Below are 23,771 nucleotides of genomic sequence, written 5' to 3'. Positions count from 1 at the left end.
GAAAAGGGCTGGACACAATGAACGTCTCCAAGACGGACGATGGAACAATGCCATCGGAAAGTGGCGTCCATACAATGCAAAGAGATCAAGAGGCCACAGATGAGGTGGAAAGATGACATCAGGAAACAAGGAGGTCCCACATGGCAGAGAACAGCTCAAGATAGGGAAAGATGGAGAGAACTGGGGGAGACCTACATCCAACAATGGAAGGATAGAGAATAGGTTCAAAAAAAATCCTTAATTTTTTTATATCTATATATTTTTGATTCTGCATACATGTCAGATTAGTACTTATATAAAGTTTTTCTATATTTATAACTATGACACTTTTTTTATGGGTATCAAGATAGTTTACACCAAATTAGTAACAATCCTTCTTTCCAACTTCCTCTAACAACTAACTTCTTCTTTCTCTATAAGCGCAGCTTTTCTATTTTTATTCTCATAAACTAATCTTAATTCACTTAAAGTTTTTCACAATGTATCTCTTTTAATGTATTGTTACAGTATTGTCTGTATGAATAGTTTTTTCCCAGTTGACGTTTTAGGTGCTTCTGTAATACTTTCAATCTTTCTTTGCTTTAAAAGTCTACAAATAGTTGCTTCTCTAACTCCGGTCATATCTGAACACTTAGAAGCTATACTCCGAAGAGTACTTGTAAAATGTCACATAAATACTTCTCTTTAAAATCTCTTTCATCTCATACATCTCTTCAAAATGTTCAAGATCGAAATAAATCAAAAAAAAATGTTTGTCACATTAAGGCTTGTATACAGTCTGTCAACACAAAACATCACGTTAAAAAAATTGCAAAATACACATTTTGCAATTTTTTGATTAAATACCATTACATCCAGAATAACTGACTGTTTGGTTTGCTTTTTGGGCTGGTAGAATCATTGGTTCGTATTTCTTCAAAAACGATGCTGACCAGAACTTTACAGTCAATGGTGACCGCTATAGATCCATGATTACTGACTATTTTATTCCTAAATAATGTGCAGGAGCTGTGGTTTTAACAACACGGCGCAACATGTCACACAGATTGTACTACAATTGATTTATTGATATGTATAATATATAATCACATGTAAATTATAATTCCAAAAGATTATTTTTTGAATAAACTCAATTTCATGTCAATTTAAACAAAACCATCTTTGCTTTAATCTATTTCAAAGTTCTAAACATCTAAAAACACTCAATATCTGTTTTTTCAGTATGGACTCCATTATTTCCTATTCGTGTAATTATTCGTTAGAACCAACGAATGTAATTTTAATTTCTTTACATACTTTAACATTTCGTGATCATATCAGTTTAAACTAACTCCATTGATTTTATTCTAGACACAATTTTCATCGTGGAAATCGATATAAACCGAGAGGTGAGTATTTATACTTTTCGCTTACTAACAGTAATGCGGGTTTGGCCTTTTTACAATTTCAAACCATTGAGGTATACCAAGGAATTTTCTTTGTCGAATCAATAGTACTTTATTAGAATAATAAAAGAGCGTAAATAGTATTAAGCAGGATCGATGGATTTGTATGATAAAATAAAGTGTTTTCCTTATTAAATTGTTTTCCGGTTACACTGTAACTGTTCAAAGTTGATGTGTCGGTTTAAGCTCAGTTTATAGAGCGATAACCCGTTTTGGCATTTAAATCTAATCAGCAAACCACCTCTACTATTTTTTGAAAACAGGTTTAATCGAAGATATTTTTTTTATTTAATAAAACTCCAACAGGAATCTTATGATCATTGCTGTCTGATTATTCACTATAATCAATAAGCAAGTTAGTTCTATATACAAAAAACAACTTAATCTAAGGTTATATTCAGCAATATTCCTTAGTACTACTCTAATATATTATAGCACTACTAGCTAACGTGTACACTTTTGCCGCACTTTGCTCTGCTTTTTCACTTTCACTCACTTATAGCACTAACTCAAACGGCTTCGTTCTCTTAAGTCTTCTTATCTGGTTGGCGTTGTCTAGGAGTTTGATGGCCTCGATATTCACGTGGTTGGAGAGCCTTTGTTCATGACCCTTCGCAAACTTACTTATTGTCTGGATAACCATATCCATCTGGAGGTCTCGATGAAGATCACAGTTTCTGAAGTACCATGGAGCGTTAACGATGTTCCTTAATAATTTATTTTGATATCGTTGTATAATTTGGATGTTACTTTCTTTTGTACAGCCCCGTAGCTGTATCCCATATGTTCATAGCAGTTTAAGGACTTGCTTATACAATAACAATTTGTTATAAGTAGACAGAGTGGATTTTTTCCCATCAACCAGTACATCTTTCTGAACTTAATTTCTAATTCCTCCTTTTTTTTTAATATGTGCTTTCCAACGTAGCTTGGAATCTAATGTCATACCCAAATATTTTGCCGTATTTGTATTTGGTTTCTATTTATACTAACTGGGATATGTTGTTCTCTTCTGTTACTAAAATTGACATGCATAGATTTTGTTTCATTCAATTTGATACGCCATCGCCTGGTTCAGATGTTAATTTGTTCAACAGAGTGCTGTAGCATGGTTGTTGCATCCTCGTGCTTTTGTCCGACTGCTAGAATGCATGTGTCGTCTGAAAATGTCGCAATTGTGTTAGGTTCTAATGATGGAATATCGCTGGTATAGAGCAGGTATAGCACTGGCCCCAGGACACTTCCTTGTAGAACACCAGTTTTAACTTCTCTTAATTCTGAATATGCTTCCTTATACTTAACTCGAAAGTATCTGTCGGATATATATGATTCTAGCAGTTCAGAATATTGTTTTGGTAAGTAGCATCTCATTTTATGATATAATCCGTCACACCACACTTTGTCAAAAGCCTGCGCTACATCGCAGAAAATTACGGAACAGACTTTTACTTCTTCTGAGCTTTTTCTGCTATATCTGTTATTCTATGTACCCGATCTATCATTGAGTGGCTTGCTCTAAACCCAAACTGATCATTATGAATTAGATTTTTTTCCTCTATAATCGGTTTTAGTCTCTTCAAGAGTAATTTTTTGTATAATTTAGACATGACAGGTAACAGTGAAATAGGGCTATATGAAAAAGCGTCTTGTGGAATCTTTCCTGGTTTTAGTATCATTATAATTTCTGCCACCTTCCATAGTTTTGGTACGTATCTCAGCCTAAAGGAAGCGTTTATAAGATGTATTAATTTTATTATAATTTTGCTTGGAAGTTGCTTTAACACTTCCCCACTAATTAGATCAAATCCAGCAGCTTTCTTTGGATTTATATCTTCTTTTATTTCCAAATATACTTCTTTTCTAGTTACAGGGCTAATCTCCATTTCATCTTGATCAGGGAGCCCAGGGAACCAGTTAATTATTTCTTGTTCTTCATTTGGTTGAAAAATATTTCCTAGGTGGTCAGCAAACCTGTTGGCCTTTTGTATATTGCTTCTTACCCAGCTACCATTAGTATTTCTAATTCTTGGATTCTGTAAGATTGGCCTTTTTAATCGTTTGGTAGCCTTCCACAATAAGTAATCAGTAGCGGTATCAGTTGATAGTTCACTTAAGTAGATGCTAACCGATTCGTTTTTAATTTTTTGAATTTCTCTTTTTAACAAAAGGAGAAATCAAACGATTTCTACCTAGCGAAACCGAATTCAAATTTTTACCACTGTGTTTCCTAAAATTTGCGAAACAAACAGCTGGATAAATTACTCGGCAAGGGAATCTAAAATTGCATTCCACATGCCGTTCATCCTGGTCAAAATTCGTAGTGAATTCAGTTTCTGGTACTCCAAATGAAGTAAGTAATAAAACATAATGACGGTACTAGATTTTTGTTTTGATACAGGGCAGCGACAACCGCTGATACATATTTCGACCTCCTTAGGTCTCGTCAGAACGGTATAGCCACTGCAGAGACAAGTTCTAGTTGTACTGTTGCTATATTGGGCTGGTAAAGATTTTTAATAAGTGTCAATAGGTGCATTGGTGTGCCCATATCTATTAAAATGGACTACAAATTTATACAGCTTACACAATCAAATGTCTTTTGGTGTCAATGAAGCATATAATCATAGATACTTGAAATTCTCTGGAATTTTTAATGAGTTGTCTCAGGTTCAACGAACAAGCTTGTTCCTGGTAATGTAGCTAGGTTTTTAATCTCTTTCTGATGATATGCAACAAGATTTTACTAGCATATGTTATTAGTGACCTATGTAGTTTATAGGGGATGCTACCGACCTCAGAAATTACAGGCCCATAAGTCTACTTTCACATATTTATAAACTATTTACAAAAATAATTACGAAACGACTAGAAAATAAATTGGAATTTTATCAGCCCATAGAACAGGCGGGTTTTAGAAAAGGCTATGGAACAAACGATCACCTACTGGTAATAAAAAATCTTATAGAAAAATGCACTGAATATAATAAACCATTAGCTTTAATATTTGTCGACTATGAAAAGTAATTCGACACCGTAAATCAACAAAAAATGTTGGAATGATTGAAAATAAATATATCTAAAACCCAGATGATGACAAATCTTGTAGTCAGCGAAGATATATGCGTAGGAACAAGATCCATAGACCAGGTAATGGCCTATAAATACCTAGGTCATGAGATTCCCATAGGAAAAGATAACCAAACCGTTGAGCTTCTCCGTCGTATAAGACTGACTTGGGCAGCCTTCGGCAAGCTGAACCATATTATCAAATCGTCTGAATTATCAATATGTCTGAAAAGAAAAACGTTTAATCAGTGTGTTTTGCCAGTGTTAACTTACAAAGAACAGGAGTGGCTGATTCAGTAGAGAGAGTAGCAACACTGAAATGGAACTGGGCAGTGGCTTCACGTGGCTTGAATGACAGATAATAAATGGACAAAGCGGATACTGGAATGGAGACCAAGAGATGATGCCTACCGAAACAGAGGTCGTCCACCAACACGTTGGACTAACGATCTAAAACGTTGTCATAGGAATTGGATGCACGAGGCACAAGATCGAAATAGATGGAAAATTATGAAAGAGATCTATGTCCAGCAGTGGATTAGCGAAGATTGAATGATAATTTAGTTTATATTTTTAGTACCCAGCAAAATATGGGCTTTTAACCTTTTAGATAAAAATATGCCCTTTATATTTAAAAAAAATGATCGATGATGTCACATCTGCTAAGATAGTGGGGATAAAACTTTTTCCCCTTTTTCCAGAAAGGTTAAAAACAAATATAAAATCGACCTGTCAGAGCTTTAAAAAATAATTAAGTCATGAGATAATGACAATGTGTCCAAACCATTTTGAACCTCTTCTTTCTATTCTGTCTATGACCGTTTCTGTAGCATTCATGTTATTTCTTATATACGTTGGTCTTTCTTTCCAGCCTTGATGTTTTAGCACTTCTTCTAAAACAATCCATTTCAACTGCCAACAATCTTCTCTTCGTATTTCCCGTCATCTTCACGATCATCTCTCTTACAGTCACAGGGTTCATACCTATTTCTTTAGACATTCTGTTACTCTCCACTGTACATCTATTACACTCCAGCATTGTGTGAGTAGCAATGTCGGAATATCCGCAGTATAGGCATTTATCTGTATCTGTCTTTCTGAACCTATGAAGATACGCCCTAAAACAGACAATCTACCTAACCCCTTAGGCTCGGGATCAGCATCTTGGTCCACTGGGCAACATCTTCCTTGTTGTTCCAGTCTTCTTGCCATCTTTCCATTGATCTTTCTCTTTCTTCTTTTTTTATAGCTGTTGTCAAATGCTCTCTTCTCTTATAGAGATGTCTCTTTTCTACTGCTATAGTGTATTTTTATGTATGAGAGAGTAATAAAACAATAAATTATGTATGCAAATCCCTAAACTGTTAATACGGGTGACTCAATGAAAAACAGATATTTGTCAACAAGTTTACAGAAGTATATAGGAAAACAATTTTAAATTGAGTATGACCACCAGGTATAAAGGTTGGAGCAGAATAGAATACAATAGTTGTGAGGCTTACTAATCCCTAAATAAGGTTGCCAGTGTCGGAGTGATGGAGGTTAACAGGTACTAATGAATTTGCAAGAAATGTAAGATGTTTATTTTATTGGTTATATATAACCAATAAAAGTTTAATAAGTACCTACCTATTTGCAAAATAAAGTTTAATTCTTTAGATAAAATAAAACGTTTTATTTTATCTATTTGCAAAATAAAGTTTAATTCTTTGCCTATTTGCAAAATAAAGTTTAATTCTTTAGATAAAATAAAACGTTTTATTTTATCTGAAATGAGTGCATTCCACGAAGTAAGGGTTTCAACAATCAAACATTTAATTCTTTAATTCCAGGAATCTACGACAGTAATTGACTAGATAATTACCTTTTAAACAGAAAATGTGATAGTGGGTTTTTCCATTTTGTATATAGGAAGGTCCAAGTGGCGTATTCAAAATTCTTAACAGTTCACTAAAAGTAGGTACTTCAGTTGCAAGGTGCAGTTTATTGTGTATACTAGTGTTATGGAAAATTTGGAAGTGCCGTGTAAACGCCGAAAAATTGGTCCTCTAACAGTTAATGAAAAAACATTAATATTTAATTGTTTTAAATCATTTACAGACAAACGTTTATGTGAAAGTGTTGATGAGACCGTTGAGTTAGTTAGCAGTACACTTGGTGTTGGGAAATCTACGATTTACAGAGTTATTAAAGAAGAGAAATGTGGTAGTTTTCAAATGCCACGTAATGCTCCAGGGCAACCAAAATTTCAAATAGAATATCATTTTAAAGAAGGACTTCGACGGAAAGTGCATGAATTCTTCTTTAGACAAGAATTTCCAACATTGGATAAAGTTCTTGTCTCAGTTCGAGATGATAAGGATTACCCAGAAATGAGTCGAAGTACGTTATGGAAACTTTTAAAAGAAATAGGGTTCCGCTGGAAAAAGGATCCCAGAAAGTCTATTTTATTAGAAAGAAGCGATATTGTCATATGAAGAAGACATTTTCTAAGAACCATAAAGGAAATGAGAAACCAAAAAAGAAAAATATTTTATCTTGATGAAACATGGATCAACGAGGGTCATACACCAAATAAATTTTGGCAGGATGAAACTGTTACAAGTCAAAGGCACGCTTTTGTAAATAACTTATCTACTGGTTTAAACCCACCATCAGGAAAGGGACGCAGGCTGATAATAGTACACATTGGCAGTTCAGACGGTTTTGTTGAAGGTGGTTTATAAACTTTTGAATCAACTCGTGCCGGTGACTACCATGAAGACATGAACGCTGATGTCTTTCAAGAATGGTTCGAACAAATGATAGATCTTCTTCCTAAGAACTGTGTAATAGTAATGGATAATGCAAGTTATCACTCCAGACTTTTAGAAGGACTGCCCACAACCAAGTGGTTAAAAAAAGACTTGCAGAATTGGCTGAGTTCAAAAAATATTACGTACCATCCCGGATCTATAAGAAAGGAACTTTATTCGTTGTGTGCCCTTCATAAAGAAAAATTTAAAAAATACGAAATTGATGAAATTGCCAAAAATCGTGGAATGACAGTACTTAGATCCCCACCATATCATTGTGAATTAAACCCGATTGAACTGGTATGGGCACAGATAAAGAGTGAAGTTTCAAGAAAAAATACCACTTTTAAAATTCATGATGCTAAACAGTTGTTTTTGGAGGCCGTAAATAATGTAAAACCTAAAAACTGGGAAAAGGCAGTAAATCACACTATTAAAGAAGAGGAAAAAATGTGGATGCTGGACAATATTACTGATAAAATGATCGAGCCAGTTATTATAAATCTTGGTTCTGAAAGTTCTTTTTTTGAATCTGATTTGGATTTGTAACAAGTAGCTGTAAGTTTTATATTAATATTTTTATTCATCTATTTAACATACCTTAGACGGTTTTAAAAACTCTTTTTCTCTTTTGCAATTTTTAAAAATTAAAAAAAATGTGAATTTTTTAAAACCCTTTTTAATGTAGGCCAGTCAGTTCTAATATAGTGTGTGATAAAAGAGGTCACTTTTGTTTACATACACATAACACTTTATAACACTGAAATAATTCATTTATTTTTTACAATTATTCAAAGTAATTTTTCAATTAATCTTGAGCACGCCCATGGAGTGGTCGGAGCTACCAGTTAAAATTATGCTAATTACTCTCTCGTTCATAAAAATAAACTATAACACATGCAGAGGAACACAACCTGTGATAGTCCACATGGCCAGATACAGTCCTTTAGGTGCATGCTACTCGCAACAGACTGGTCTACTTTTGTCATAAGCCTAATATTAGATATCTATATCTAAATATAATGAAAAATATTAATAACTATTGTGTATTAATTATTGTGTATTTATACAATAATTATTGTATACAAATGTTATTCAATTAGCGCTTTTGATTTTTTGTATTGTATGTAAAAGACAAGTTACATGTTCCTACTATTTTTTATATATTTTTTGCTTTATATGCCCTAGGGTGGTTTTAACCTCCAAACCCCCCCTGTGTACGCCACAGACTTTATGAACACACTGTACAACATCATCATGTTTAATTTTTTGCTATATGTATATTATATACTTTTGGCTAATATATTATTTAGAAAATGTAGCATCGCCAAGGAAAGGATATTATTTTTTCATTGTCTGCGCAATTACTTTTTTCACTTCGCATCAAGCTCTTTACATAAAAAATAAAAAGGTGAAATAAAAGACTAGGGATAGAAAGCAATTTTTATCATACTTTTGAGCTTTAGAAAGCTTTGAGTGACAATATTCAACAACTACATAATCTTATAAGCTTTCTTTATAAAACCTGACAACTAATCATCGTACAAAAAAGCTTTGTGTTGAGGAATATTCATTCTGGAGATCCACTAGTAAGAAGTTCTTTCATAAATTTAATTGTTTTGATACAAAAAGTAGATTTATAATATCCGTTACAGAGAAGGAACTTTTAAATGCAATATTAGACATTTTTATTTATTTATATTAATATCTTCTCCTAGTATTACATAAATTCATATACTATAGGACTATATTATATTTTAATATTATTATACTACATTCACCGACACGAAAACCGGAGGACTTGCATTTTTAAAATGGAAACTTAAAACATTTTAATTATCTTTAAACTTTTATTATTATAATAACGTAAACACAAACGATACAAACTGTTTTAAGTCATCATCATAGGATCGCTCAGCTCTTTCCATCTGTCTCTGTCTTGATGATCTCAAATGATTGAGCTTCTCTTCATTTATGTTGATACCATGCTCGTTCAGATGTGCTTCTAAAAGCGTCGTGAATAGTTTTGGAGAGACTGTGTCTCCTTGCCGTACTCCCCGCTGTATACAGAATTTATTTGTTTCATGTTCAGATGGTCTTACGCTAGCTGTGACATTTTGGTAAATATATTCAATTATGTTAGTATAGAGATGCTCTATTCGGTATTCTGTCAATGATTTTAACATTTTCTGATGACTTATGGTATCGAATGCTTTCTCGTCTGCTTCTTCTTAACGTGCCCCATCCCTAAGAATATTGGCGATCATCATGGCCCATTTGACTCTATCTGCAGCCGTTCTGAAAAAAGTTCTATTGACGTTTTCCCACTCCATTGACTCAGATTCTTCAGCCAGGACGTGCGTCTTCTCTCCGATCCTCTTTTGCCTTCCACCTTTCCTTGTATGACCAGCCGCATCAATTCGTATTTCTCGTTTCTTGGTATGTGACTAAAGTAGCTCATTTTTCTTTATTTTTTTTTCATTCTTCGTAGCGTTTCCCCATTTGTTATGTGTTGTGTCCAAGATATTTTTCACATTCTTCGATAACACCACATTTCAACTTTAATGAGTTTTTTCTCTGTCGCCTCTGTAATTGTCCAGGCCTCAACTCTATACAACAGGACAGAGAACACGTAGCATCTCAATACTCTAGTTCTAATTTCGATGTTGAGTTTACCATTGCATAATTTTGCTTTCATCTTATTAAAAGCACTTCTAGCTATCTCAATACGCCGTTTTATTTCCGTACTTTTATCCCATTCTTCATTTAGTTAGCAACCTAAGTACTGATATCTGTGCACCCTGCCTAAAAGTTTTCCTTTAGCATAAACACTGTCTTCTTCAATCTTGTTCTTGCTTACCACCATGATTTTTGTTTTATTTGTATTTATTGCCATTACATACCTTTCGCAATATTGGGTAATGCGATCAGCCAAGATCCGTAGTCCTTCTCTGCTGTCCGCAAGGAGGATTGTGTCATCTGCATATCTAAGATTATTCAGAAGTGCTCCGTTAATAAATATGCCTTCATTTACGTCTTCTAATGTCTCTTTAAACAATTATTCTGTATACATATTAAAAAGTAAAGTGGAAAGGCACACATCCTTGTCTTACTCCACGATTTATAGGTATTTCTTTCGATTTTTGTTGGTCTATTCGTAATGTGGCTTTCTGATATCGGTATAGATTGGCAATGATTCTCACGTCTTCGTCATCTAATTCTGTGTTCTGCAGTATTTTTGCCATTCCTCGGTGTTGTACTTTGTCGAAAGCTTTTTTGAAGTCGACTAGACATATAAATACGTCGCAATTGACATCTCGACATCGTTCGATTAGTGTTTGTACAGTAAATAATGCTTCTCTGGTACCACTGCCAAAGCCTTTTCTGAATCCCAATTGGTTTTCAGCTATTCTATCATCTAGCTTTTTATAGATACGTTCGTGTATCACTCGTAAGAACACTTTTAGAATATGGTTCATTAAGCTAATTGTCCTGTGCTCTTCACACTTCATTGCGTTTGATTTTTTGGGTATTGGAATAAATATTGATATTAACCATTCTTTCGGAATCTCTCCCGTATAATAAATGTCATTAAATAATTCTATTAGTGTGCCCATATGATTTTATATTAATATTCTTAAAAATTCTGTAGGTATTTCATCTGGTCCCATGGCCTTCTCATTTTTGATACGTTTTAGCGCTTTCTCAATTTTGTCTTTGCTAATTGGTGGCCCATTTCTTCCTCTTGGTTCAATGACCTCAATTTTCTCGTCGTCTTCGAATAGCTCTTTTATGTATTCTTCCCATCTGTTTATTTTATCTCTACATTCCGTTATTATCTTGTTATTTTTATCTGTAATATTTCCGATACTCTTCTTCTTGTATATGCCAGCTGTCTCTCACAAGAAGTTTTTGTTTAAACTCCATTTTCACATTAAAGTCGCCCATAATCATTGTGTAATATGCTGGTGTGGCATGTAATGATGGTTATAGGTCCTCATAAAATTCTTCAATTTCTTCATCCGAGTATGTAGTCTTTGGAGCATATGTCCGGATTACCCTAAGGTTTATTTATATATTTATGTTTATCTCTTGCATTTAGTTTGAAGATAAGATATATAATCCTGGGGCTTATGTTGATAATTTCAACTATATTTTGTGTGTGCTTTCTATGTATAATGAATCCTACTCAAACATTTAAAGTGTCTTCTTCACCTCTAAAATGAAATACGTGTCCTGATTTAAGAGTAATTTGGGCTTCTCCTCTTTGTCATTTCACTGAGGCTTATGATGTCCCATTTTACGTTTTCAGCTCTTCCTCCAGGTCCATCATCTTCTGTTGTCATATAAGTCTGGTCTGTTTTAAGTAATTTCTAATAAAACCTAAGTGCTTATCCAAAAAGATGCACAAAAATCAGAAATAAAAAACTATTCTTATCACTTTTTAAAGTGCAAAATATTGGTAAAGAGCTGTACAAATTTTATTGTATTTTAAAGATCAAAATGTCAACTAAACTTGTTTAAATTCTGCAAGCTTTATTTAAGCTTTTACTTTTTTATGCTTTAACACCTTAATAAAAGGAAAAGCGACACTTGCACGAATAAAAAATTACCAGAACATAAAGTACAAACTGTCACCAAATGAAAACATGCTGCACGTTGCAACCCTGTATCAATTTGTAGGTTATAAATTTTACGTCATAATATTTTACTGCTTTCAATCTCTTCCAACCATCCCGTGGGCACTGCTTTGTTGTGAGAAATGTTCTCCTTGCTTATTGTTTTGGAGACGTTGTTTGGTCCCTAAGGAAATTTAATGGCGTTCTACACTCACCTGATGTTAATGTTCAAAGAGAATTAATCCCGTTTTGTTTACCGCATACAGAACTGAACTCGCCAAGAGTTTGAGCTAACTTCTCAGTTGCAGGAAATGTTATTATTTACGATAAGGAAGTACGAGATGAGTTATATCTACAAATGCTTAGCACATTTGCGTACAAAATTCACACACAAATCCAACTTTGAATGAATTTTAACCAAGTCTAAAAAAAGAAAGCTGTCCAGTAGCATGGTAAATACTTGCAAGTTTATTTGTGATTACCACAAAAACAACAGTTTTTACTGTATATTTTACCCATTTTTGGAAAGCCATCGGTTACAAACTAGCATAACTGTAGTCCATTGCATTATTATATATCTTTAATTTATTTTTATTACCTATTCCAGAATGATGGGGACATGTACCAGCTGGTACAGATCTAATGGATGCGTACTATATGTTTTGGTGTTACTTCTTCTTCTCTTCTTGATGTGCCTATCCGTTACGAATGTTGGCGATCATCATGGCAATCTTTATCTTATCTGCAGCAGCGCGGAAAAGCTGTACATATGTTGTATTGAACCAGATTCTGAGGTTCTTTAACCAAGATGTTCCTCTTCTTCCTGGAGCTCGTTTTCCAAATATTTTTCCTTGCAGGATGACTTGAAGGAGAGCATATCTGGATTTATTTCGCATAATATGTCCGAAGAACTGTAACTTTCTAGACTTGTTGGTGGTCAGTACCTATATATATATTTAGGGATTCTACAGTATTCACTGCCTTCCCTTGCTCAACCGTTTCCATCACTCTCTGTTGTTCCATTCTCCATCGTTTAGTCCTCTCTTACTCATGGCGTCGTCTACTTCGTTCCTCCAGGATTTTCTGGGTCGTCCTCTTTTCCTCCTTCCTATGGGGCTCCATTCGGTTATTCTCTTTATCCATCTGCTGTCGCTAGTTCTTCTTACATGTCCATACCACTTTAGTCTTTTTTGTTCTATATATGTTAGTATGTCTGTTTCTATTGATGTTCTTTGCTTTATTTCGTCATTACTTCTCCTATCCATTCTTGTTACTCTGCAGCATCTTCGCAGGCATTCCATCTCTGTTGCTACTATCTTACTGCTGTTTTTCTTGTTTATGATCCAATTTTCAGCCCCATATGTCATAATACTTCGCACTAATGTTTTATAAATCTGCGTTTTTGTCTTCATATTTAGGTGTCTATCCCACCATACTGAGTTAAGTTGTCGGATTACTGTTCTTGTTTGTCCTAATCTTTGTGTAATTTCTTCCTCTGTTGTTGCCTTTTTCGTGATTATAAACCCCAGGTATTTGAATTTATCCTTTCCTTTGATTGTTACGTTGTCATCAATCTGTAGATCTTCTATGTCTTCTTCACTTGTAGATAGGTACTCTGTTTTCACGAGGTTAATATCTAGGCCAGCCTTGGTATATTCTTCTTGTAGTTTCTTCATCATGTAGCTGAGGTCGTCTTGGTCTTATGCAATCACTACTTGATCGTCTGCAAAGGGAGATCCGAGAGGTCAGTACCTCTCGGTTCTTATTTATTCTTCTGAGGACCTCCTCATTTGTGACTCGGTCAGTCCACAAGATCTTAAATGCATTATACTTAGGAACATGGATAACATCAGATGTAGACCAAACCAAAGAAATTAGGACACGCATTGAAATAGCACGTGCATCATTCATTAAACTTAAAAAGTTTCTTTGTTGTCGGGAAATAAGGTTAGAACTACGCCTGAGAGTGCTTCGATGTTATGTGTTCTCTACTCTTCTTTATGGCTTGGAAGCGTGGACACTAAGACAAGTCCATCTGAATAAGTTGGCCGCCTTTGAATTTTGGTGTTACAGAAGAATCTTACGAATAGTATGGATTCAAAGAATGTCAAACGTTAAAGTAACTAGAAGGATAGGAAATGAGGCGGAAATAATATTAACTATCAAAAGACGAAAACTTGAGTACTTAGGACATGTGATGAGAGGGCAAAAATACTCATTATTACAACTTATTATTCAAGGCAAAATCCAAGGAAAGCGAAATGTGGGAAGACGAAGAAAGGTTTGAATGCAGTAGTGTAGAACTTTTTAGAGCGGCAGTCAACAGAGTCCGCATAGTCATAATGATCTCCAACCTTCGATAGAAGGTGGAACTTAAAGAAGAAGAAGTTAGAGCAAATGATCCTGACTCTAGTCACAAAAGCATTGTATGTGGAGTACCACAAGGTTCAGTATTGGGTCCTCTACTTTTCCTTATCCTTATAAATGGCATCACTAGCTTAAAAATCGATGTAATTTTTTTTCTTTTTGGTGATGATACCAGTATTACATGAAGGAAGTCTAATATTGCAACTCTTCATGCAACTATAACTTCTGATATACTTAAAATCTGGTCCGATTTTAATTTACTCTCTTAACGTGGATAAGACAGTAGAATTATCCTATAAAGGAGCTCTTCAACCCTTGCTTTTTCAACAGCTAGATCAGTATATATGTATATATGTACATAAATTACACTTATTAGCATAACATGTTGCATACCATTAAGACAGGTTTAAAAATTAAAATCACCTAAGATGGGCCTCTAGTATTTCTTAAAAAGAAATATAATATTAAGTACACCTAATTACTTTTTAATCATAGGGTTTTTTTTTTCTGTTCTCTATGTGTCAGAGTTAAAACACACCAGTAAAAGATGCCATAAACAAAGTTTTATTATCTTTACCTAAATTTTAAAAATTTTAGGATCTATTTTGTCCATTATCTTATATTTTATATGTGTGTTATTAATGTTGAGTGTCAATGCTTTTATAAATAATCTCAACGACTAGTAAGTTGCACTGAAGAATTGTCATATTTTATAAATATTTACATACTTTTCTTATTACAGTGTCTCGAAAAAGGAATAAAACCATTCCGAAAGCTAGACAAAAAGTCAAAAGAGTGTTTCATTAATATTCCCAATTTTCTGACTGCAACCCTAATAAACAGTGTTGTTTGTATATATATATATATATATATATATATATATATATATATATATATATATATATATATATATATATATATACTACTACTACTATCGGTTTACAGCGTTCTCCGACGCCTTCCGACTCCTAACCGCCATTCTTCTCTATTCAGCCATAGGCCTGGAGGGATTTCTCTTTCCTCTAGTTCTTTTTCAATTCCCTCTCTCCAGCTTTTTCTCGGCCTTCCTCTTTTCCTTCTCCCTTGTGGTGTCCACGTCAAAATCTGTTTTGGAATCCTGTCATCTGGCATTCTCTGTACATGGCCGTACCATATTAACTGTTTTGTTTTTATGTCATCAACTATTGTATGCTTGACTATATATATATATATATATATATATATATATATATATATATATATATATATATATATATATATATATATATATATAAATAAGTTCGAATTATCGGGTAAATTGGTCTGTAATGAAAATCTTTCGTTTTTCTAAATTACTCAATATTTCGCCATTTATTTAACAGCTTCTTCAGGAGTAAACTAAAACAATTTGAACATTACAAAAAATGGCGTACAAATACATTTTAAAACACTTACAGAATTTAAAAGATTTCGCAAATAAAAAATGACATTGAAGTATTTGAAATATTGAATGTCAAGATTAAATTGTCTTAAGCACGTTCGTTACAGCTATACGATAAAAAATTAAAATTATTTCAAATGTAAAAATAAAAATAACAATAAAAGAAAAGTTAGAAGAATAATATTTCTTTGATGAATTATTAAGGTTAGTTGTTATTAAGATGAATGTTGGCTATTTTGAATATTTATAAATTTTGTTCAATATGTTACAATATATGTTACTTAACTGTCCAGTGTCCGTTTTATAATTTAAAGTGTTTTTATTTTTGTTAATGTAATACATCTCAAGAAATAATCTACTTTTGTAGTTATCAGTCTGTGCCAAAATGTGAGCTTTGTTATAGTCTAGCATATGACCAGTGTTTTCATAGTGCTCAACCACTGTGCTGATGCAATGATTCTAACAACAAATCAATCAAATATAAAAAACTTACCTTTATTAATGGTCTAACTCATTCTGTCATATCCATATTCAAAAATGTTCCTAATATTAGTATAGCTAAATATAATACCATGAACAGCAAACAACTTTTTTCAAAAATCAAAGACCCAGTACCAACCTTATATAAAAGTAATGTCGTTTATGAAATACCGTGTTTAGGATGTCAAAATAGCTATATTGGTCAAACATCACAATGGCTAAAACAACGCATCACACAACATAAAAGTGATTGCCGCTTGAGAAAAAATACTTGCGCAGTGGTTGAACATTATGAAAACACTGGTCATATGCTAGACTATAACAAAGCTCACATTTTGGCACAGACTGATAACTACAAAAGTAGATTATTTCTTGAGATGTATTACATTAACAAAAATAAAAACACTTTAAATTATAAAACGGACACTGGACAGTTAAGTAACATATATTGTAACATATTGAACAAAATTTATAAATATTCAAAATAGCCAACATTCATCTTAATAACAACTAACCTTAATAATAATTCATCAAAGAAATATTATTCTTCTAACTTTTCTTTTATTGTTATTTTTATTTTTACATTTGAAATAATTTTAATTTTTTATCGTATAGCTGTAACGAACGTGCTTAAGACAATTTAATCTTGACATTCAATATTTCAAATACTTCAATGTCATTTTTTATTTGCGAAATCTTTTAAATTCTGTAAGTGTTTTAAAATGTATTTGTACGCCATTTTTTGTAATGTTCAAATTGTTTTAGTTTACTCCTGAAGAAGCTGTTAAATAAATGGAGAAATATTTATTGGATTAAATGGAGTAATTTAGAAAAACGAAAGATTTTCATTACAGACCAATTTACCCGATAATTCGAACTTATTTATAAATTATTTTTTGGTCGAAATAATCATTTCTAATATATATATATATATATATATATATATATATATATATATATATATATATATATATATATATATATATATATATATATATATATATATATATATTTGGGTACCACATGCAGCAACTTCATAAGGTTTTATTATGCAATTTGCAATTTAGTTAAATTTTACAATGGATTGTATATTTTATTATCTTTTATTTTGTTATATTGATGATTTATTTTTTGACTTTTTGTAAGCTTTGTTCATAAAATTGTATAATTTTCAGTGACTATAAAGCATATTTCTATTCTATTCTATAACCAGAGTTGCAGAAATTAATTCTGCAAATATCCTATAAAAACAAATATAGTATAAAATTAAAAGCAAAAGAAAAGTTGTACCATATAATTTTAATAAAAAAATTAAGTTATTTTTATAGCTCCTATAAAAAATTAACCTAATAATAGTTTGTATAGTAATCGGGGCATAAAATTTCCATAAAAAGAATAGGAAACTTCAATTAAATCTATTTTTAGATTTTGGTCCAATGCACTTCTGCTTTCATTGGTGCGCTAGCCGCTATGCACGAAATTCGTGTTGCTCTTGTAGGGGATTTATACAAAATCAATAGGGTCGAGGTTAGGCATGAGAAGTCAAATATCCACGTAACCGATTTCTCTGTTCACTGCACCATCCTCAGGAGTTTTGGTAAGATTGCATTTCGTTGCAATAATGAAATAGTTTTCTTACTAGATTTAAAAGAGATGGTCGATTTCAAGTGGAACATTTATGTCAACAATAAATAAGGATTTTAAACGAGAACATCAAGGGAAAAATTAATTTTATTTATAACAAAGGCAGCATATAGGGTGGCAAAGTAAACAACATACAAAACAAATAAATATGTTCATCTTTATTTGTTTTATTAATTAATTATACGATTCCCAGAAAGAAAAAAACTATAACTCCGGAAATAAGAAATATATCGAACGCGTTTTTAATTTTACTAAAGCAGCAACGACTATAATGATGTTACCACCATATATAATTTATAAAGCAGGAAAAATATAGTTACAATGGACTGAAAATCATCCAAAAGGGTCACTTTGCTGTACTGACAGATGCAGCTCTGTATGTTCTCGATATAATCACGCCCATCATGGATGGATAGATTCACAAACACTTACGGATTGGTTTACTTTGACCTTTTTACCACATGCAAAACATCTTAAAGGGCGAAATTTTATCATAGGAGATAACCTTTTCTCACAATTTAACAATGAGGTGATATGTTTCTATGTGGGCTTTATATGTTTGGTCAAAAACTCAACCCATTTGACCCATTCACTTGATGTCGGTTTTTTCCATCCCTTTCAGGTGTCTTGAAGAAAAACTCTTAGTGATCGGAAAAACTGTCATCTCACATTAACCACAATAGATAAAAAATATTTTCCAAATTTGTTAAGCACTACCCTTCAGCACATGGACAAAAAAAAAGAAAAACAGCGGACGAAAACAGATCTATATATACAGACTATATATTTATGGAGAAATATTTAATATAGATCTTATTGAATCATTTTAGTAACAAATATGTAGTGAATTTTAAAACTTACTATCATATTTTTGAAAGAATAATTTTAGAGTGATCAATTTTACTCCATTTTAGGGTATTCGTTTAATATGGGTAACCAGATCCTACTGCATTACTCGACAGAAAGCTAAGATTATCTGACGAGAGTATCTACAGAAAAAATAAGAATATTGATTGTGTTAACTTAAATTAACTTCCTTCTTCAAGTACTTCTTATTTCTGCTAAGTGCTCCTCCAAACCTCTCGATTACATTGCTCTTCTAATTCTTTTATTCCATGAGCGTCGAGATCTACTTCTTTTTCTTCTTCCAGGGGGCTTCCATATGTAAAAGACATTTTCAATAGGTGTCCAAACCATTTTAAACCTCTTCTTTCTATTCTGTCAATGACCGTTTCTGTAGCATTCATGTTATTTCTTACATATATTTGTTGGTCTTCCTTTCGAGCCTTGATGTTCTAGCACTTCTTCTCAAATAATCAATTTCAACTGCCACCAATCTTCTCTTCAGGTCTGCATTAATTGTCCATACTTCAGAGTCATAACAAAGAACTGATTCAACCATGGTTTGCCCTATTCTTTCTTTGTTCATTTCGGAAATGTTGCGATCCCACCATAAGGAGTTCACACATCCTACAATTTTACTTCCCTGATTAATTCGGTGTTTAATTTCAGTTTCTCCCAAGCCGTTTTTATTAATGTTAAAGTGCAGGGAGAACAGTACGTCATTTCCTATGGGAATTCTCATTCCCTGGCAGTGGTTTTTCCAATTTTTAAATTACTTTTATTGTTTCTGATAGTCTATTTCCAATTTTTAGGTAAGTAGTGTTATTCCTGTATTCTTCTGTGATTATTCCTAAAAGGTATGGACTAATGTCGAGTTGTTGTACAGCTTGCCACAATTTAAGTCTTGGAACTGTATCGTACGTCTTTTCTAGGTCGCTGAAGGCTAGATGTACTTCGGTACCAACCCCCATTCTTTTTTCTATTAATTGTTGGAGTATAAACAAGTTATCAGTGCAAGATCTACCAGGCGTAAATCCACTTTGGTCTTCGCTAATTAGATGTCCTACATCATCTTGTATTTTTCCATTTATTATATTATCAAACAATCTCCCGAAAGTGGGTAGGACACTTAATCCTCTGTAGCAGTTAGGATCTTTTCGATTACCCTTTTTAAAGATGGAAACTTGGTGAGCGGTTTTCCATTCAGATGATACTTTAATTTGTTGGCAGCATTGATTCATTAGAAAAGTTATTCGTTCTATTAGGAGTGAACCTCCTGCTTTAAGTAACTCTACAGCTATATTGCCAGGTCCTGGAGATCGCCCGTTTTTCATTTTAATTAACGCACTGCGGACCTCGTTGTTCGTAGTATTCATGTTACTGTTTGTTTGTCTCTCCATACTGTATTCCTCTCCCATATATTCCAGTCTGGACTCCTGGAGTAAATTTTCTTCATTCATGGTGGTTCGTGGTGTTTTTGTTGTTGTTCTCTGTTCCTAATACTTCATAAGCAATTTTTTTTATTATCGTTTTGAGGTTGTTGTATTCTTGTTCTACATTCATATTTCTTTCCATCTCATTTTGTTCCTTTTCAAATCTAGATTGAAAAAGATGTTTAATACTTGGTTGGAATAAAAGGTGCAATTTATATCTCTCCGTTTTGTACTGTGTAGTATTGTTTCTCTTACTTTTGGTGTTCTGTTTGTAGTATTCTTTAAAGGAGCACAAAAGATTAGCTAAAAGAAAGTAGTGATCTGTTCCACAGTTAGATCCTCTTTTTACTCTGCAGTCTTGGCACTTAAATTTTGATTTCTGTCTCATTATTATATAGTCTATGATTGAGAACTATTCTGGCATTTAGGTCTTCTAACAGTATTATTTCTTGATGACTTTTTATTTTATCACAAATGTTTAATAACTCTTCATAAAAGGAATCTTTAACTTGTTGATTTGAATCGTCTGTTGCCGCATAGACTCCAACAACTATTGTTTCGATGCCGTATAATGTGACAGTTATTGTCAGAATTCTTTCAAAGATGTACACATAGTCTTTTATATATTTTTTAACGATTTTTTTGTAAGAATTGAGATCCCTGATTTACCGTGTACATGTTTCTCTACTCCTGACCGTATAGTTGAGTTCATCAAAACTCAAATAATTAATATTGACAAGACGATTTATAACAGTTTGGTAATTAAAACTTTCTACATTACATGATATGTTAGAATCCGTATTATTCTATAGTGCGACAACACAATAGTTTGCTCATTTAATTTTGTAAGATTATACGCCAAAGCTGATGACACAAATTGCTTTGTATAATCCCGATTAAACATCAAAGGAAGGCGTACGCGTGCTAAGGTTGCAATTAATATTAACACCCAAGTACAGATAATTATTGAAATTAGTAAATACACACTCTATATTAAAGCTAGCATTAGAGATATACAGGGTGGTTGGTTACTGATGAAACAGAGCATACTCAGATTATGTTTTTATAACCAGGATATACAGAGCGATAGGGAAAAATCGGGCCAATTAGAACATAATTTAGATGTGCAAAACAAAAACACCACCATTGGTACACATTGACAAGGCCGAAGCCTTCAAAGATACATTACAGGCCGTCCTTGTTTCCTCTAACAACCACAACTAGAGTGGAAGATATATTCTATTATCCTCAGGCACATTTGTGGCCTCATCCTCACCCGATGATGGGCCCTGTGACTGAGGACACCGTCAGGCAGATGTATAATATTGGAAAAAACACAGCTTCTGGCCCTAATGGCATCAATAGAAGTTTGCCTTAAACATCTTCCAGAGAATATCATCCCGTTGCACACCAAAATAATCAATGCATCTCTTACGCGGAACTATTTTCCAATTCCATGAAAAGTGACCAGCACAGTCATGATTCCCAGATAAGGGAAAACCCTTACCAACCCTGAATCGTAAAGACCTATTTCTTTATTAAGCACTCTAGGTAAAGTCTACGAAAGTATCCTTTAAAACAGACTCGTAGAATTCCTAGACGCTGACCTTGCCATTCCAGACTACCAATTCGGATTCAGGGCAGAACACTCCACGCAAAATGCATTGGTTGGAGCAACAACTTTCATCTTACAATCCCTTAACGAAAGAAATTACGTCATAGACATATTCCTAGACGTCCAGAAGGCATTCGATCAGGTATGGCACACAGGCCTTGTCGAAAAACCTTGCTGGATTGCCCACACCTTTCGTTAAACTAATAAATTCCTATCTTTCTCATCGGACGATCAGGATCAAAGTTAGCGATATCTTATCCACACCCTTCACTCCACAAGCTGAATCCAGGGCTCAATTTTTGCTCCAATATTATACACAGTCTACAATAGTGACATCCCCCGCCCACAGCATAGATCGAAGACCCTTCTACTGTACGCTGATGTCACTGCTCTACTTACGTCAGGATCACATAGAGAGCGTGGACAATTGTCTGTATTCGAAAGAGCTCAAAATTATCTAGACAGAGTCATTATGTGGTGCAATAAATGGAGGGTGACCATAAACTCTTCCAACACACAAATAATTTTATTTAAATCTTCAAATTGTCGCGATGTCCAAGGCCGAATAACTCTGTTAGGAGATGACCTTATTCTCAGAACTCGGTTTCCTACTAGGGAGTTTATAATTTTACTAGGATTCTCAACTGGAAAACCTATATTCAAGATACCCTTGACAGGGTAAGAAAGAGGTTTAGACTCCTAGCAGTGCTATCTGGTAAATTGGGCAGGACGTCATCCAACACGCTATTGCACACCTATGAAACATTCAGTAGACCTATTATCAAATACAAGGCATGCATCTACGCCTCCCTTAAACCCTATGAAATCTATGCCATCATGGCTACCGAAAGAAAAATTCTCAGATTCTGCATGAGGAAGAGCAGGCTCTATCCATCAGCATGATGCCAAATATAACACCTATTAAAAAGAGAATCCTATCCATCAGTAGTAGATATGCTGAACTGCACCCCAAAATGCTGATTAAGAGCCGTTCCTATTGTATGGCTGGTAACCCTTGAAGTACCTCCTTCGACATGTTTGGCATAGCTCACCTAAATTCCTCTTATGCGCTTCTTAATATATTCACATCGTCCACATATACGCCACCTTCTGAACCCCAGCTCGTTAGTAATCCACTATTTCTCCACACTTAACATCATTCATCATGTTTTATCATAACTCCATTACTCCGAAAAAAAGGAGTATCCCTTCCTTGAAGAAGCGAAAAGCTTAAACAAGGTTAAAACTCTGGTCCCAAACATGTGACGATTATAACATTACAAGGACTTTATTTATAAACTCAAGATTGGCCTAATAATTCAATATTTTTTTGGTGTTCTGAATATTAATTTGATTTTTGATTTGCACACATAAACCAGTAACGGTCAAGTAATCCCCGTTCCTACCCGTATGTATATACTATTATGCATTACCTTTCATACTCAGTTTTAAACAAATAAAACTGACATTGTGTATTCTGTTGCTTTTTTTGCCATATTAACATTTATATTCCACCCTACTCTAAAACTGTTTACTTACGATCACAAGCTGCTGATGTTAATACTATAAAGAACCGTTACTTCAACATTTTCTCTGTATTAAAAATTTATTACGGCAACAACTGCAATCTTATCTTTATTACCAGCAGGTTTAAACTCGGAACGTAATAAAATTTTCCCGAGTTCCATCCGATGTTTCCAAGTTATGTCACACAAGCCATATTTTCACTGATAAATCTCAAATGTAATAAAAATGGTAAATTCTGTAAAGCTATCACAAAACGCAAAGAAGTATCAACACACTAAAAATAAATAAATTAAGATTATATAAACTTTTATACATATAAATCAACTTATTATAGAAATAAAAATTAATGATCTTAATGACCTCAAGTGCAATCAAAATGGTAAATTTTGTAAAGTTTTCTCAAAACGTAAATAAACTGCCAACACATCAAAAATATAAAAAATAATATACAGATAATGACATTGTTTTGTTGACCATAGGAATTAAGATTTATTGCAATCCCATCTCTAGAGTATAT

General features: G+C 33.4%; 1 protein-coding gene across 1 annotated transcript in view; it reads left to right on the top strand.

Moving 5' to 3' along the window:
* The first annotated feature begins 1,350 nt into the window (after positions 1-1,350).
* Positions 1,351-23,771, top strand: part of LOC140449216 (adenosine receptor A2b-like) — a 304,878-nt gene continuing 282,457 nt past the window's right edge. The window contains exon 1 of the mRNA XM_072542397.1: positions 1,351-1,388. The gene's annotated coding sequence lies outside the window, so the exon portion shown is untranslated. The remainder of the gene's footprint in view (positions 1,389-23,771) is intronic.

The sequence above is a fragment of the Diabrotica undecimpunctata genome, chromosome 8, assembly GCF_040954645.1.
Source record: "Diabrotica undecimpunctata isolate CICGRU chromosome 8, icDiaUnde3, whole genome shotgun sequence".
In the NCBI taxonomy this organism is placed as follows: Eukaryota; Metazoa; Arthropoda; class Insecta; order Coleoptera; family Chrysomelidae; genus Diabrotica; species Diabrotica undecimpunctata.
This window is presented reverse-complemented; position numbering and strand designations above follow the sequence as displayed.